Below are 13,986 nucleotides of genomic sequence, written 5' to 3' on the forward strand. Positions count from 1 at the left end.
CTAAAAGATCTAAGATATACACTAAGATATATACTAAGATATACACTGATACGCTAAACCAATGCTAGACAATACGCTAAAAGTGCTAAGATATACACTAAGATATATGCAAAGATATATGCTAAGATATACACTAAGATATATGCTAAACCAACGCTAGACAATATGCTAAAAGAGCTAAGATATACACTAAGATATATGCAAAGATATATGCTGATATACGCTAAGATATATATTTATTTATATTTATATATATAAGATATATATTTTTCCTCCCAGGCCCACATTGAGGTGGTAGCTTCTGTTTTTTCCTCCCCCGTTTTTCTTTCTTTCTGCACTACTCTCTGTCTGTCTGAAGCGCCTGGGTCTCATCTCCCGAACATAAATTAAGAAGATTATGGATTTGTTATCGTGGGTGGTCAACTCTATTGATAAGATTTTTTCATCAAAGCGACAAGGTCCTGGAGAACCGGCGTGTCCAGCTGAGACTCACGCTGTGGGGTACGTCATGGATTCGTGGGGAGTGTGGCAGATGATGTGTCTCTCAGTCCTGTCTCAGGAGGATGTTGAAGACGTTTACATATTTGGAATTATGATAGCAGGGACTCTGCTTTTTGGCATCGGCGGGGCTCTGTTTTATTGACTTTTGAAGAAGATGGCGGGAGCAGTTTCAGCCATGGAAATGCTTCCGAGTCAGTGTGAAGGACTGGTCCTTGCTGTGGGAACTTTAAATCGTCTGGTTTACGAGCTTAACCGTAAGGTGGAGGCGATTGAGAATCGCAGGTCACCTGCGGCTTCTGGGACTTGGCAGCGTGGTGGGTTCGACGTTGAAGGAGACTCATAGCATGGATCAGTGGAATGGAATCCCACAATTAGGTATTTTCGGAACCAGAACGCCCAGATGGACTCAAGGCTGAAGAAAAAAGTAATGTATGCCTGAAGGAAAACAAGAATCAAGCTTATCTAAATCAGACTCCCGACGGCCTCGGAGACAGGCTGATTATCGATTTCTCCTGGGACATGAGTACCCAAGGACAAAAGCTTCATCTATCGCATCCCCCCGAGAACTTTCTGTGCAAGCTTATCAGAACTGTCCGCTGAAACAACATCTTCAGAAACTGTGGCTGATCTGAAAAAATGCTCATGGACAAATCTCAACACCTTGATGTCAAATGCAAATGTAATCATGTTTTAATTGTGCTTTCTGGTAGAGTTTTTTGATGTCTCAAATCGTGTCCTGATAGACAAGATGTGAAAGATCTTTTTTTGTAATACCACTATCTACCCTCATGTTTCTACCTCTTTTCCTATCTAAGATTATTATCTGATAAGGATAAAATAGCCGCACTTTCTACAGTTGCAGCTTCGTGCACTCCGCCCATCCTTCGGACGACTGTACATACATATTCGCATTGTACCTCGGTGCAATTCCAATAAAGTTTATTCTGATTCTGATTCTGATATATGCTAAGATATACACTAAGATATATGCTAAGATATATGCTAAGATATATGCTAAGATATACACTAAGATATACGCTTAGATATACACTAAGATATATGCTAATATACATGCTAAGATATATGCTAAGATATACATTAAGATATACACTAAGATATATGTGTAGTGAACTAGGCCTCTGACAACAATCTGTCTCTGAAGACCTTCAGGGGACAGGAACTGTTATTTCATTGATTTGAATCCAGAAATACAAATTATCTCATCAAGAGACTATTTTATTGTATCCTGAATTAATCAATTGAAAGAACACTCTTCTTTTTACATTATCATTACTATTTTACAATATCTTGATAATCAAATGTGTGTTTAGTTCATACCATTTCTAAATGTTGAAGTGAACCACTCATTTAAATCAACTGTGAAACAGTATTAATGATTTTTAAACCTCATTAGACTTTGATAATACAGTTAAATGTCTATTTACGAAGTAAGTGTGCATTTAGTCTTCTGTCTAAATGAGGGTAGTGGACCTGATGTCGGTCGAAAGTCAGAGAGAAGTTATGAGGACGAAGTGTCTTGTTTTTAAAACTCGCAGACAGTAAATAAGAGCTGCTGGCACCTGCTTCCTCTCATTTCTTAAAAAAAAATTTCCGTCTGTACTAACCGTTCTTAAACATTCCTGCTGTCTCCTGACTTCTAGTGACCCTCTAACATCACTAGAACCACACCCCTGCTGGTTGTTTCAACCAATCAGGAAGTACCACGTAACAGGAAGTGGATACCCCTTTAAAAGGCAACACTTCTTGGAACTATTCAGTCTTCTAAGTTTCTAAGTCTTAGTGAGTCTTCTCCGAAGTCTTCATGAGTCCTAGTCCTTCTAGTCTTGCTGGAACTTTCAGTCGAAGATGAGACTCAGCTAAGTAACGGATGGATTTGAACATGCGCCAAGGGTCTCTCCAGTCCAACGTAGTCACAGCCTGCCTCGGCTGTGACTCAACCCGAGCATTAAAAGCTCAACTCCTAAGGAAGCTTATTCGGTTGAACCGAGTACTTCGTCACGATTTCTGATGACCCCCAGCTACTCTAACTGGAGACGCTGAAAAGGGAACGTACCAATGGACTTCTGTTCCGGAGTGGATACATCCTCTGCTAAGGTAACAAAGTCGCTGCACGTCCTGAAGTGTACCGGAGGGCTGAGCTGGATGTCGGAGGAAGGGTGCAATGTTCTGGTTTAACACATAACTCCACATCTAAACTTCCTCCTTAAATCTATTCCTTCTCTTAAACTTCTCTATTCGCCAGTAAATCAAGCTAGATGCCTTCAGAGATGACTCAGTCTCAATCAGTAATGTTCTGTTGTCTTGTTAGTAAAGCGTGCCAAGTTTATTAATCAGAAACAGATCAGCAAATCAATGTGTACATGTTTTGATGTTAAATTTTGATTCTGTTAAATAAATGACCGCATTTATTCTCATGGGTCAAAGATAAAATGGCGTCTCATGTCACTGATTAAACACTCCACTCACAAGTTATCTTGGTCACATAACAGAAATTTAACTCGAAAAAGAAAATAATCCGTTGTAATTAAACAATTAATATTCTTTGTGCTTGAACTAGCTTTAAGAATAATTAATTAGTAGTGAAGCTTACAGCTACATCACTACATATGCTAAGATATACACTAAGATATATGGTAAGATATATGGTAAGATATACACTAAGATATACACTAAGATATATGCTGATATACGCTAAGATATATGCTAAGGTATGCTAAGATATACACTAAGATATATGCTAAGATATACACTAAGATAAATGCTAAGATATACACTAAGATATACACTAAGATTAACACTAAGCTATACGCTAAGATATACACTAAGATATATGCTAATATATACACCAAGATATATGCTAAGATATATACTAAGATATACACTAAGATATATGCTAAGATATACACTAAGATATACACTAAGATAAATGCTAAGATATACACTAAGATATACACAAAGATTAACACTAAGCTATACGCTAAGATATACACTAAGATATATGCTAAGATATACACTCTTTCGGTAAGATGGCGCCCGTGTACATGGCGTGCAATCCACCTCTGCTGATGGTGCTCGGATTATTTGTGTTTTGTTAATTTTTTATCTGGGACATAAACTCACTGGTGGTGTATGACCGACCACAGCTTCTGGATCTTCGTGTTTCTGCCGCTGATGTTGCTTATTTCAACCAACATGAGCATACCTCTGGACCCCCCCCCCCCCCTCCCCTGCTGCTGTCGGATGTGCTTGTTTACCTCCGCCGCGTTCTCCACCTGCCTGCCTGGAGATATCGTTCCAGACGCCAGGGAAAACGTGCCGGGCGTCTGGTAAAGCATAAAGCCCTGCGTGCTGCATCTTCCTCTCCAGCTGGTGGTCATGGTTTCCATCACCAGCTTCCCGCGTGCCTGGACCAGGTAAACAATGGGAGTTGTCGGCCGTTGCGCCGCACGGGCCGACCCGGAGGGGCTGTTATTGAAAACCTGAAGCCACTGGCGCGCGCTTTCTCCACCGCTGCTGGGTCCACTTTGGACAGTATCCGGATGTGTTTGGTCAACGCAAGATCTATTACCATCAAAACTTGTATCCTCAGGTACTACTGTCAAGAGCATGATTTTGATTTTTTCTGTATCACAGAGACTTGGATGTCTCCGGGTGAGTCCAGCGCCTTGACGGAATTATTGCCACCGTACTGTCTGTATTTTAACACACTACAGCCATCAGGCCAGCGCGGTGGTGGATTATTAACAATCTTCAAACCAACTTTTGACTGTAAACAACTGCCCATGCCAGTCTCCCATGCTAGCATTGAGCTGAGCGTCTTTGAACTCGGCCATTCGCCTCCGACGTTATGTGCACTCATCTACCACTCACCTTGGTCTAAGGATTTCATGAATGAGTTTTCTGATTTGTTGGCTGAAATTACAGCAAAATATGATCATGTTTTCATTATTGGGGACCTTAATTTGCATGTGTGCTGTCAGGAGAAGCCCTTGGTTAAGGACTTTTTAGATTTATTGGACTCATTTAATCTAACTCAGCATGTAAACGGTCCCACCCAAGACCGCGGACATACACTGGACCTTGTTTTAACTCGTGATGTGACTGTTAGTAATTTTGAAATTGGTGATAATGTTTTTTTCAGACCACATGCCAGTCCGGTTTGAGTTCACCCTCCCCCATCTAACTCCTAAGCTGTGCGTTCCTGCATGTAGTAGCCAGGCCATTAACCATTTCACTGCCGCACGTTTTACAGATGTTTATAACTCTGAAATGATAATTCCGCCCCCGGCGTTTCTCACCACCACTGAGGAGCTGACATCCCAGTCCAACTCTGTCTGCTTAAAGACTCTGAATCATGTTGCGCCTGTTAAAACCAAAAAATCAAATCTCAGAGCAGAACCTTGGATGAGTGACATCACCAAGACCGTTAGGCAGCAGGGCAGGTGGGCGGAGTGCAAGTGGAGGAAAGACAGGCTGCAGATGTCTTTTCAAATACTTAAAGAGAGTTGGCGCCATTATCAAAAAGCAGTAAAAGCTGCTAAATCCAAATACTTTTCTGATATCATTACCTCAAACTCTCACAACCCATGTGTCCTCTTTTCTACCCTAAACTCTTTTCTCCACCTCACTGAACCATCATCTCTGGAAGCCTCGACTGAGCTGTGCGAGAACTTCCTACATTTCTTTTTGGAAAAAATTACGACCACCCGGGCTCTCATTTCCCCTCTAACTCATGACCCATCCATCCCACCTAAATCTGTAGCTCCATTTGACCATTTTGAACCCATCACTCTATCTTCTCCAGAGCAGGTCATGGACAGCTTGAAACCTTCTGGTTCCCCCTTTGATGTGGTTCCCCCTTGACTACTAAAGGAGATTTTTCCTACTCTAGGTCCATCCATTCTTGCTATTGTAAATAGCAGTTTATCCACTGGCGTGGTGCCAAAAACCTTTAAACATGCTGCTGTCCAGCCTCTCCTGAAAAAACCAAACCTTGACCCCTCAATCGTATCCAACTTCCGGTCTGTCTCCAGACTCTCATTTGTTTCTAAAGTACTGGAGAAAATAGTTGAGTCCCAGTTGAAGTGCTTCCTGGAGGATCACGCTATCTTAGAGCTATTCCAATCTGGCTTTAAACCTCTCCACAGCACTGAAACTGCCCTATTGAAGGTTTTTAATGACATCTTCATATCCACAGATACCGGTGATTCTGTGCTGCTTGTCCTATTGGACCTCACAGCCGCCTTTGACACCATCGACCATGAGATCCTCATTGCTAGGTTGGAGCAGTGTGTGGGCATCACAGGGTCAGCCCTCAATTGGTTCAGATCCTACCTCACTGACAGATCCTTTTGTGTCTCCATCAAGGATATTAGTTCTGCAGCGGCAGAGCTTAAATGGGGCGGTGGGGGGGGGGGGGGTCCACAGGGGTCCATCCTGGGTCCCCTCCTATTCTCTTTATACCTGCTGCCACTTGGTGCTATTTTCCGGAAACACAACATACCCTTTCACTTCTACGCTGATGACTGTCAAATTTACTTTCCCCTAAGACACAATGGTACATGCTCTATTCAGCCTCTGCTCGACTGCCTGGCAGACATCAGGAACTGGATGGCTTTAAGCTTCTTAAGTTTCAATGAAAAGAAGTCTGAAGTCATGTTGTTCCCTCCCAACGACACGATCACAAACCACTGCAATGACCTTACCACTCTATCCATGTCAGAAAAACAAAGAGTCACTAATCTGGGAGAGATAATGGACCCTTCCCTGAAACTTAACTATCATGTAAACATGATTGTTAAATCATGTTTCTTCCAACTGAGGCGGCTGTCTAAACTGAAGCCCGTATTGTCCAAAAATAACCTGGTGACAGTAGTACATGCATTCATTACTTCTAGGCTAGATTACTGCAATTCGCTCCTGTTTGGTATCAGTCAGACCTCCATTGCACGACTACAACTGGTCCAGAAGGCAGCAGCCTGATTTTTAACCAGTACAGGCAAAAGAGAGTACAATACACCAGTTTTGGCCTCACTGCACTGGCTACCGTTTCACCTTTGAATCCAGTTCAAAGTACCCCTGTATATCTACAAATCGCTGAACAGTCTCTCCCCCCCCCCCCCATCTCTCTGATTTGCTACAATCGTATGTCCCTCCACGTTCCCTGAGGTCAGCGGACCAATTGCTCCTCATAGTTCCAGGAACTCGTCTTAAGCGCAGAGGTGACAGGGCCTTCTCTGTAGCAGGACCAAGACTTTGGAACGAGTTGCCTCTGCTTGTCAGACTGGCCCCCTCCCTCTCGGTTTTCAAATTCCGTTTAAAAACCCACTACTATTCAGTAGCTTTCAACACCAGAGGATCTGTGTTATGAACCTGTACGCTCCACACTGGTTTGTCGTCGTATTTATTATCTGCATCGTTTTTATGTCCAGTGCCTTCCGAAAGTATTCGGCCCCCTTGAACTTTTCAACCTTTTGCCATATTTGGTATGGTATAATGGTATGGTATAAAGTTTATTCATTTTAAAACAGTACAAAACAATTCCATAACAATATAAAAAAAGATACAAAAGATTTAAAATGAAAGGCAGCAGAAAGAAGAAAAAATCTTATTATATCTGCCCCTTTTTTTCAAACAATTATTTCAATCATAATAATTTTCAAGTAACAGAACAAAATGAATAACTTTCTAATTTTTCTAATTCTAATACAAAACACACACTAAGCTACTTCATATATACTTTTTTAACAATTCAGCTTTGATCTTTTTCTTAAATGTACACATTGACTTGGCATTTTTCACATCACTCTCTAGACCATTCCACAATCCAACTCCTTGGATTGAGGTAGACCTTCCCTTCAGACTAGTTATGAATTTTGGTTTGACAAATATCTCTATCCCCTTAAGATTGTAACAACTTTGTCTTTTAACAAAATTTCAAATTTCAATTTCAGGCTTCACACATAAAGATGTAAAATTTTAATTTTTGTGAAGAATCAACAACAAGTGGGACACAATCGTGGAGTGGAAAGAAATTTATTGGATGTGTCAAACTTTTCTAACAAATAAAAACTGAAAAGTGGGGCATGCAATATTATTCGGCCCCCTTGCGTTAATACTTTTGTAGTGCCGCCTTTTGCTGCAATTACAGCTGCAAGTCTCTTGGGGTATGTCTCTATCAGTTTTGCACATGGAGACACTGAAATTCTTGCCCATTCTTCCTTGTAAAACAGCTCGAGCTCAGTGAGGTTGGATGGAGAGCATTTGTGAACAGCAGTCTTCAGCTCTTTCCACAGATTCTTGATTGGATTCAGGTCTGGACTTTGACTTGGCCATTCCAACACCTGGATACGTTTATTTGTGAACCATTCCATTGTAGATTTGGCTTTATGTTTTGGATCATTGTCTTGTTGGAAGATAAATCTCCGTCCCAGTCTCAGGTCTCTTGCAGACTCAAACAGGTTTTCTTCCAGAATGGTCCTGTATTTGGCCCCATCCATCTTCCCATCAATTCTGACCATGTTCCCTGACCCTACTGATGAAAAGTAGGCCCAAACCATGATGCTGCCACCACCATGTTTGACAGTGGGGATGGTGTGTTCAGGGTGATGAGCTGTGTTGCTTTTACGCCAAACATATTGTTTCATTGTGGCCAAACAGTTCGATTTTGGTTTCATCTGACCAGAGCACCTTCTTCCACATGTTTGGTGTGTCTCCCAGGAGGCTTGTGGCAAACTTTAAACAGCACTTTTTATGGATATCTTTGAGAAATGACTTTCTTCTTGCCACTCTTCCATAAAGGCCAGATTTGTGCAGTGTACGACTGATTGTTGTTCTATGGACAGACTCTCCCACCTCAGCTGTAGATCTCTGCAGTTCATCCAGAGTGATCATGGGCCTCTTGGCTGCATCTCTGATCAGTCTTCTCCTTGTTCGACATGAAAAATTAGAGGGGCGGCCGGGTCTTGGTAGATTTGCAGTGGTCTGATACTCCTTCCATTTCAATATGATTGCTTGCACAGTGCTCCTTGGGATGTTTAAAGCTTGGGAAATCTTTTTGTATCCAAATCTGGCTTTAAACTTCTCCACAACAGTATCTCGGACCTGCCTGGTGTGTTCCTTGGTCTTCATGATGCTCTCTGAGCTTTGAACAGAACCCTGAGACTATCACAGAGCAGGTGCATTCATACGGAGACTTGAATACACACAGGTGGATTCTATTTATCATTGTCAGTCATTTGGGACAACATTGGATCATTCATAGATTCTCACTGAACTTCTGGAGTGAGTTTGCTGCACTGAAAGTAAAGGGGCCGAATAATATTGCACGCCCCACTTTTCAGTTTTTTATTTGTTAAAAGTTTGACACATCCAATAAATTTCATTCCACTTCACGATTGTGTCCCACTTGTTGTTGATTCTTCACAAAAAAGTAAAATTTTATATCTTTATGTTTGAAGCCTGAAATGTGGCAAAAGGTTTAAAAGTTCAAGGGGGCCGAATACTTTCGCAAGGCACTGTATATTCTGATTTACTTCATATTGTATATTGCTTTGTGTGTTGTCTTTTGTTCTGTCTGTACAGCACTTTGGTTGGCCTTGTCGCTGTTTTAAGTGCTCTATAAATAAAATGGTATGGGATGGTATATCTATAGCAAAGAAGGGGGATTGGAACTACCCTTCCTCCATCCACATATGTATGTCTGTGCATGTTTTGAGCTGGACAGTTTGAAAAATAAATGAGGTACTGAATTCCATTTTGTTTTTGTAAATACATCTAGGCATAAAAACAGGCCCCTAACAAAAATTAGGTTACCACATCAAAATCCAAGGTGGCTGCTGCCATATGCTGTTTGTTCTTCCGTCTTGTGAGCTGGATAACTTGAAAAAATATTGTAAGTGACTTAAATGTTTGACCACATCTCAGTTTTTATTCTGCTGTTGGATTATGTACAATGTAGTGAACCAGATGACCTCAAATCTACCAGATGGACAGAGACTGTTATTTTCATTGATCTGAATAAGTCTGGGCCATCTGATGACTTTCTTTCTTGAATTAATCAAGCAGAAAAGACAATTCTTTATAATCATTACTGTCTTACAAATGTTTTGATAATCAAATTGTGTTAGTTCACTCAATGCTTTACAGGTTGAAAAGAACTACTCATTTTTATTTTACATAAACAGTAAGTAATGATTTTTATTCCTCATTCAGAGAAGAAATCACCTGAATATGCATTTCTTGATTTTCTGTCTGAAATGAGTCAAGTCGTAAGTGTGTGAAAGTTGAGGCTTCGGTCAGCTAAATGTTTACTGAAGAAGAAATGTCATGTTTAAACTTTTTCAGAAGATTACCAAGAGTTGGCTCCACGAAGTCTGCTTTTTGCAATAATCTCTCTGTCAGTTGTTAAACAAATTTCATTCTCTGACCTCGACTTTTGATAAACACCTTACGTCAAAACCACTCCTCTTTCTGGTCCATCCACGAATCAGAAAGCTCTGAAGTAAACCCGGAAGTAAACTCATTTAAAATGTGACAACTTCCCGGTTCTACAGTCTTGGTCTGAGTCTTGAGAGAGTCTCAGGCAGAGTGCAGTAGATTCTAGGAATGAAAAAGATTCCGAGAATGGAAAAGTTCTGAAGGAGTTCAGAAGAGAACTAGAGTTATGGAGAGTTTTGGAGTTGCCGAGAATCCAGAGACGTTTGGAATTATAATTCTGTTTTGAGCTAACCACGCACGACTCTACAAGGATTTTAGCTGGTCTCAACGGAGACGCTGATATCAGTTGAAAAGGATTCTTACTGAGGTGATCGATCATCAACAAGGTAAAACTTCTTCTTCGACCAAGTGTACCGTGGGCAAAGCTGAGATCTGACGGAGCGTGCAACTTCTGGTCAAACAGATTAAATTCCCTCACATAGTTCTCTGTAAGATAATCTCCTTTCATCTTAAACTCTTCTCTCTCATAAATCAGTACAGATATTTTTAGAAATATCTGAAGCAAAGTCCTCAAATCACCGCCGAGTGATTTGAAGTTCATTTTCTGTGAAACTGTCTGTTATTATTTTCATATTTTGCCAAATTAATGTAAATGTTTGATGTTAAACTTTGATTCTGAAAATAAATGACTCCATTCATTTGATGGGTCAAAGGTAATAACGTCTCTCGTTACATTTCTGTTAAAATTCAATGCACGACATTACAGTCAGAAAAATGAAGAACTCGTGAATATAGTATGCATATAAACGGGGATATATTGTCATACTACAACAAGTGACACGTACCCACGTGACTCACTACAACAAGGAAGGTTGGAAAGTTAGTTAGTTGTTTTTTTTTTTTCTATTATGAGATGAGGACCAAGGTTTGTGAGCTTTAGTGTTGAATTAACCATTAAATAAATACAGGGATTAAATGGTACGTCTCGTATAAGAAAGCTCCACAATAAGGCAAAATAAATTTTTGTTCATATTGCCCAGTCTACTCTCTGGTGACTAACAAACACATTAATTCCCACGTGTGTATACAGATAGATTTTAGAATTTACTAAGAAAACAATGAGCAAAATAAAAAACACCTTTTTAAAATTATTTTCTGTTAAAGAAAACTATTAGTGGTGGGCATAGTTCTTGTAGTACGCTAAAAGGCTAGGTTAGCTTCGAGCTCCACTACAGTCATATTTTAATAACGGGTTCTCTCTTTTTTGAGCTACTTGACAAAGATATGTGACAGAGGTACTGTGTTGTCGATGGTTTAATCAGTTACATGAGACGTTAATTTTCTTTGACCCATCAAAATAAATGTGGTCATTTATTAACAGAATCAAAATTTAACATCAAAACATTGTACACTTGATTATACTGATAGGCTCTGATTAATAAAACTTGGCACGTTTTACTTAATAAAAACAACAGACATTTCTGAAGGCATCTGGATTAATTACTGGCAAGATAGAAGTTTAAAGATGGGATATGAAGGAGTTTAAATGGAGAGGAAATGTGGATGAAGATGTATGTCTCTAGACCAGGACAACACGCTCCTTTCAAACGCAGCTTGCCGTGGTACACTTGTAGTGAAACCAGTGACGACTCTTTACCTTGGCGGAGAATGGGTCAGCTGCGGTCAAGAGGTCCCTGGCACGCTACCTTTCAGCGTCTCCTCAGGGCGGCTGCGACTCGGCAGAAGTCATGAGATAATCCGTTCCACAGAACAAACTTCCTCAGCAGTTATAGGGCATTCGCCGGGTGGAGCCACAGCGAGGCGTCGTGGCTCCTGCAGAGATGGATGACTCCATCAGCCTGGAAAACTGAGTCCGAAGTTCCACTCAGCAGTGGAAAAACTCCAGAACTACTCCACAGTACTCCAAGAGACTCAGAAGAACTTCAAAAGAACTCCAGCCGAACTCCATCAGAACCAGAAGAACTAACGGAACTCACCGAACTAATGGAACTAGGAAGTGTCGACTTTTAAAGAGTTCTGCTTCTGGTCACTTTTAGGAAGTCCTGATTGGTTGAAGGAACCAATAGGGGTGTGGTTTTAGTGACGTCCGAGGGTTATTACCAGTCAAGAAAACAGCGGAAATGTTTAGGAACAAACAGAGAAATGTTTTGACGAGGTGAAAAACTCTGCAGGTGCCAGTTCTCTTGTTTCTGTCTGAAAGGTTTAAAAACACGACAGCTCGTTCCAATAACTTGTTTTCGACTTTTGACCGACATCACTCCTTCTCATTTCAGACAGAAGAGCAAAAATGCATAATTACTTTGTAAAATAGACATTTAACTTGATTTCTACTTTGAATGAGTATTAAAAAATCATTAATACTGTTTCACAGTTGATTTAAAATGAGTGGTTTACTTCAACATTTAAAAATGGTATGAACTAAACACACTTTTGATTATCAAGATATTGTAAAATAGTAATGATAATATAAAAAAGAGAGTGTTCTTTCAATTGATTAGTTCAGGATACAATTAGAAAGTCTCTGGATGAGCTAATTTGTTTTTCTGGATTCAAATCAATGAAATAACAGTTGCTGTCCCATGAAGGTCTTAAGGGGCAGGTTTGATCGGAGGCCTAGATCACTACATTCTGCTAATCCGCTATAATCATGGAACTAACTTTCTGTTTAGAAAATTAGTGTTTTTGCTGTGGAAGTGTTTTTGAAAACCTTTAGCGGAATTAACTTCCTCTAAATTTAAATATGTTAAATACAAGTCTACTAATTTTTTTTTAGACAGTTCTCTGAATTAAAAGTGTACAGGAGAATGGTGATTACACAGAGCGATGCTATGCAGAGCTAAGCAAAGCTAAGCTGCTCTCACAGTGCTTTCCCCTTCATATCTTCCATGAACAGTCTCTGACTCATGCTGTCAATTTACAGCCAATAACAGACCAAACCAGGAAAATAACACGAAAAATACATTTTCACACTCAGAAACATCAGAAACAGTCAGAAACATTGAACACATAAATCCTACTCAGCATGCTTTGCAATGCTCACACTATCTCTAAGATGTGACTCTCTCACACATTTCACACATCTTTACTTTAATACAAACAGATTTATTACTGAGAGAATATTGATGATGATGCACAACAACTTTGTAGTTAGTTTATAAACGTAGTTAACCACAAAGAGGACCACAAAAGTGAGTTAATTTATTGGAGTAAATGACACGGGGGAGACGTACGACACACATTGAATGTGTAGTGAACTAAGCCTCAGGTCAAAATCTGACCCTGAGGGCCTTCCTGGAACAAGAACTGTTATTTCATTGATTTGAGTCCAGAAATACAAATTAAGCTCATCCAGAGACTTTCTAATTGTATCCTGCACTGATCAATTGAAAGAACACTCTCTTTTTTATTATCATTACTATTTTACAAATGTCTTGATAATCAAAAGTGTGTTTAGTTCAAACCATTTTAAATGTTGAAGTGAACTACTCATTTTAAATCAACTGTGAAACAGTATTAATGATTTTCAATCCTCATTCAAAGTAGAAATCAAGTTAATGTCTGTTACAAGAGTAATTATGCATTTTTTGATCTTCTGTCTGAAATGAGCAAGTCGTGATGTGGGTCAGAAGTCAAGTTTCGGTCAAAAACATGTTTATCGGAACGAAATGTCATGTTTAACTTTTTCAGACAGATAGAAGGAAAACGGCTCCTAAAAGTCTCTGTTCTTCAAAACATCTTTCTGTCTGTTCTTAAAACAATCTACGCTTTCTCCTTGACTTTTAATGACCCTCTTACGTCACTAAGACCACACCCCTGTTGGTTCTTTCAACCAATCAGGAAGTTCTCAGAGGAACCGGAAGTGACCTCTTTAAAAGGGTCAACACTTCCTAGTTCCAGCAGAACAACGGGAACTACGCAGAACAAAGTTCCGAGCAGAACAAGTTCCAGAGAAGTTTCTAATGGAGTGACGAGAGTCCGTCGATGCCACGACGTCTCGCTGTGGCT

Source organism: Nematolebias whitei, chromosome 23 (assembly GCF_014905685.2).
Source record: "Nematolebias whitei isolate Nwh7 chromosome 23, NemWhi1, whole genome shotgun sequence".
In the NCBI taxonomy this organism is placed as follows: Eukaryota; Metazoa; Chordata; class Actinopteri; order Cyprinodontiformes; family Rivulidae; genus Nematolebias; species Nematolebias whitei.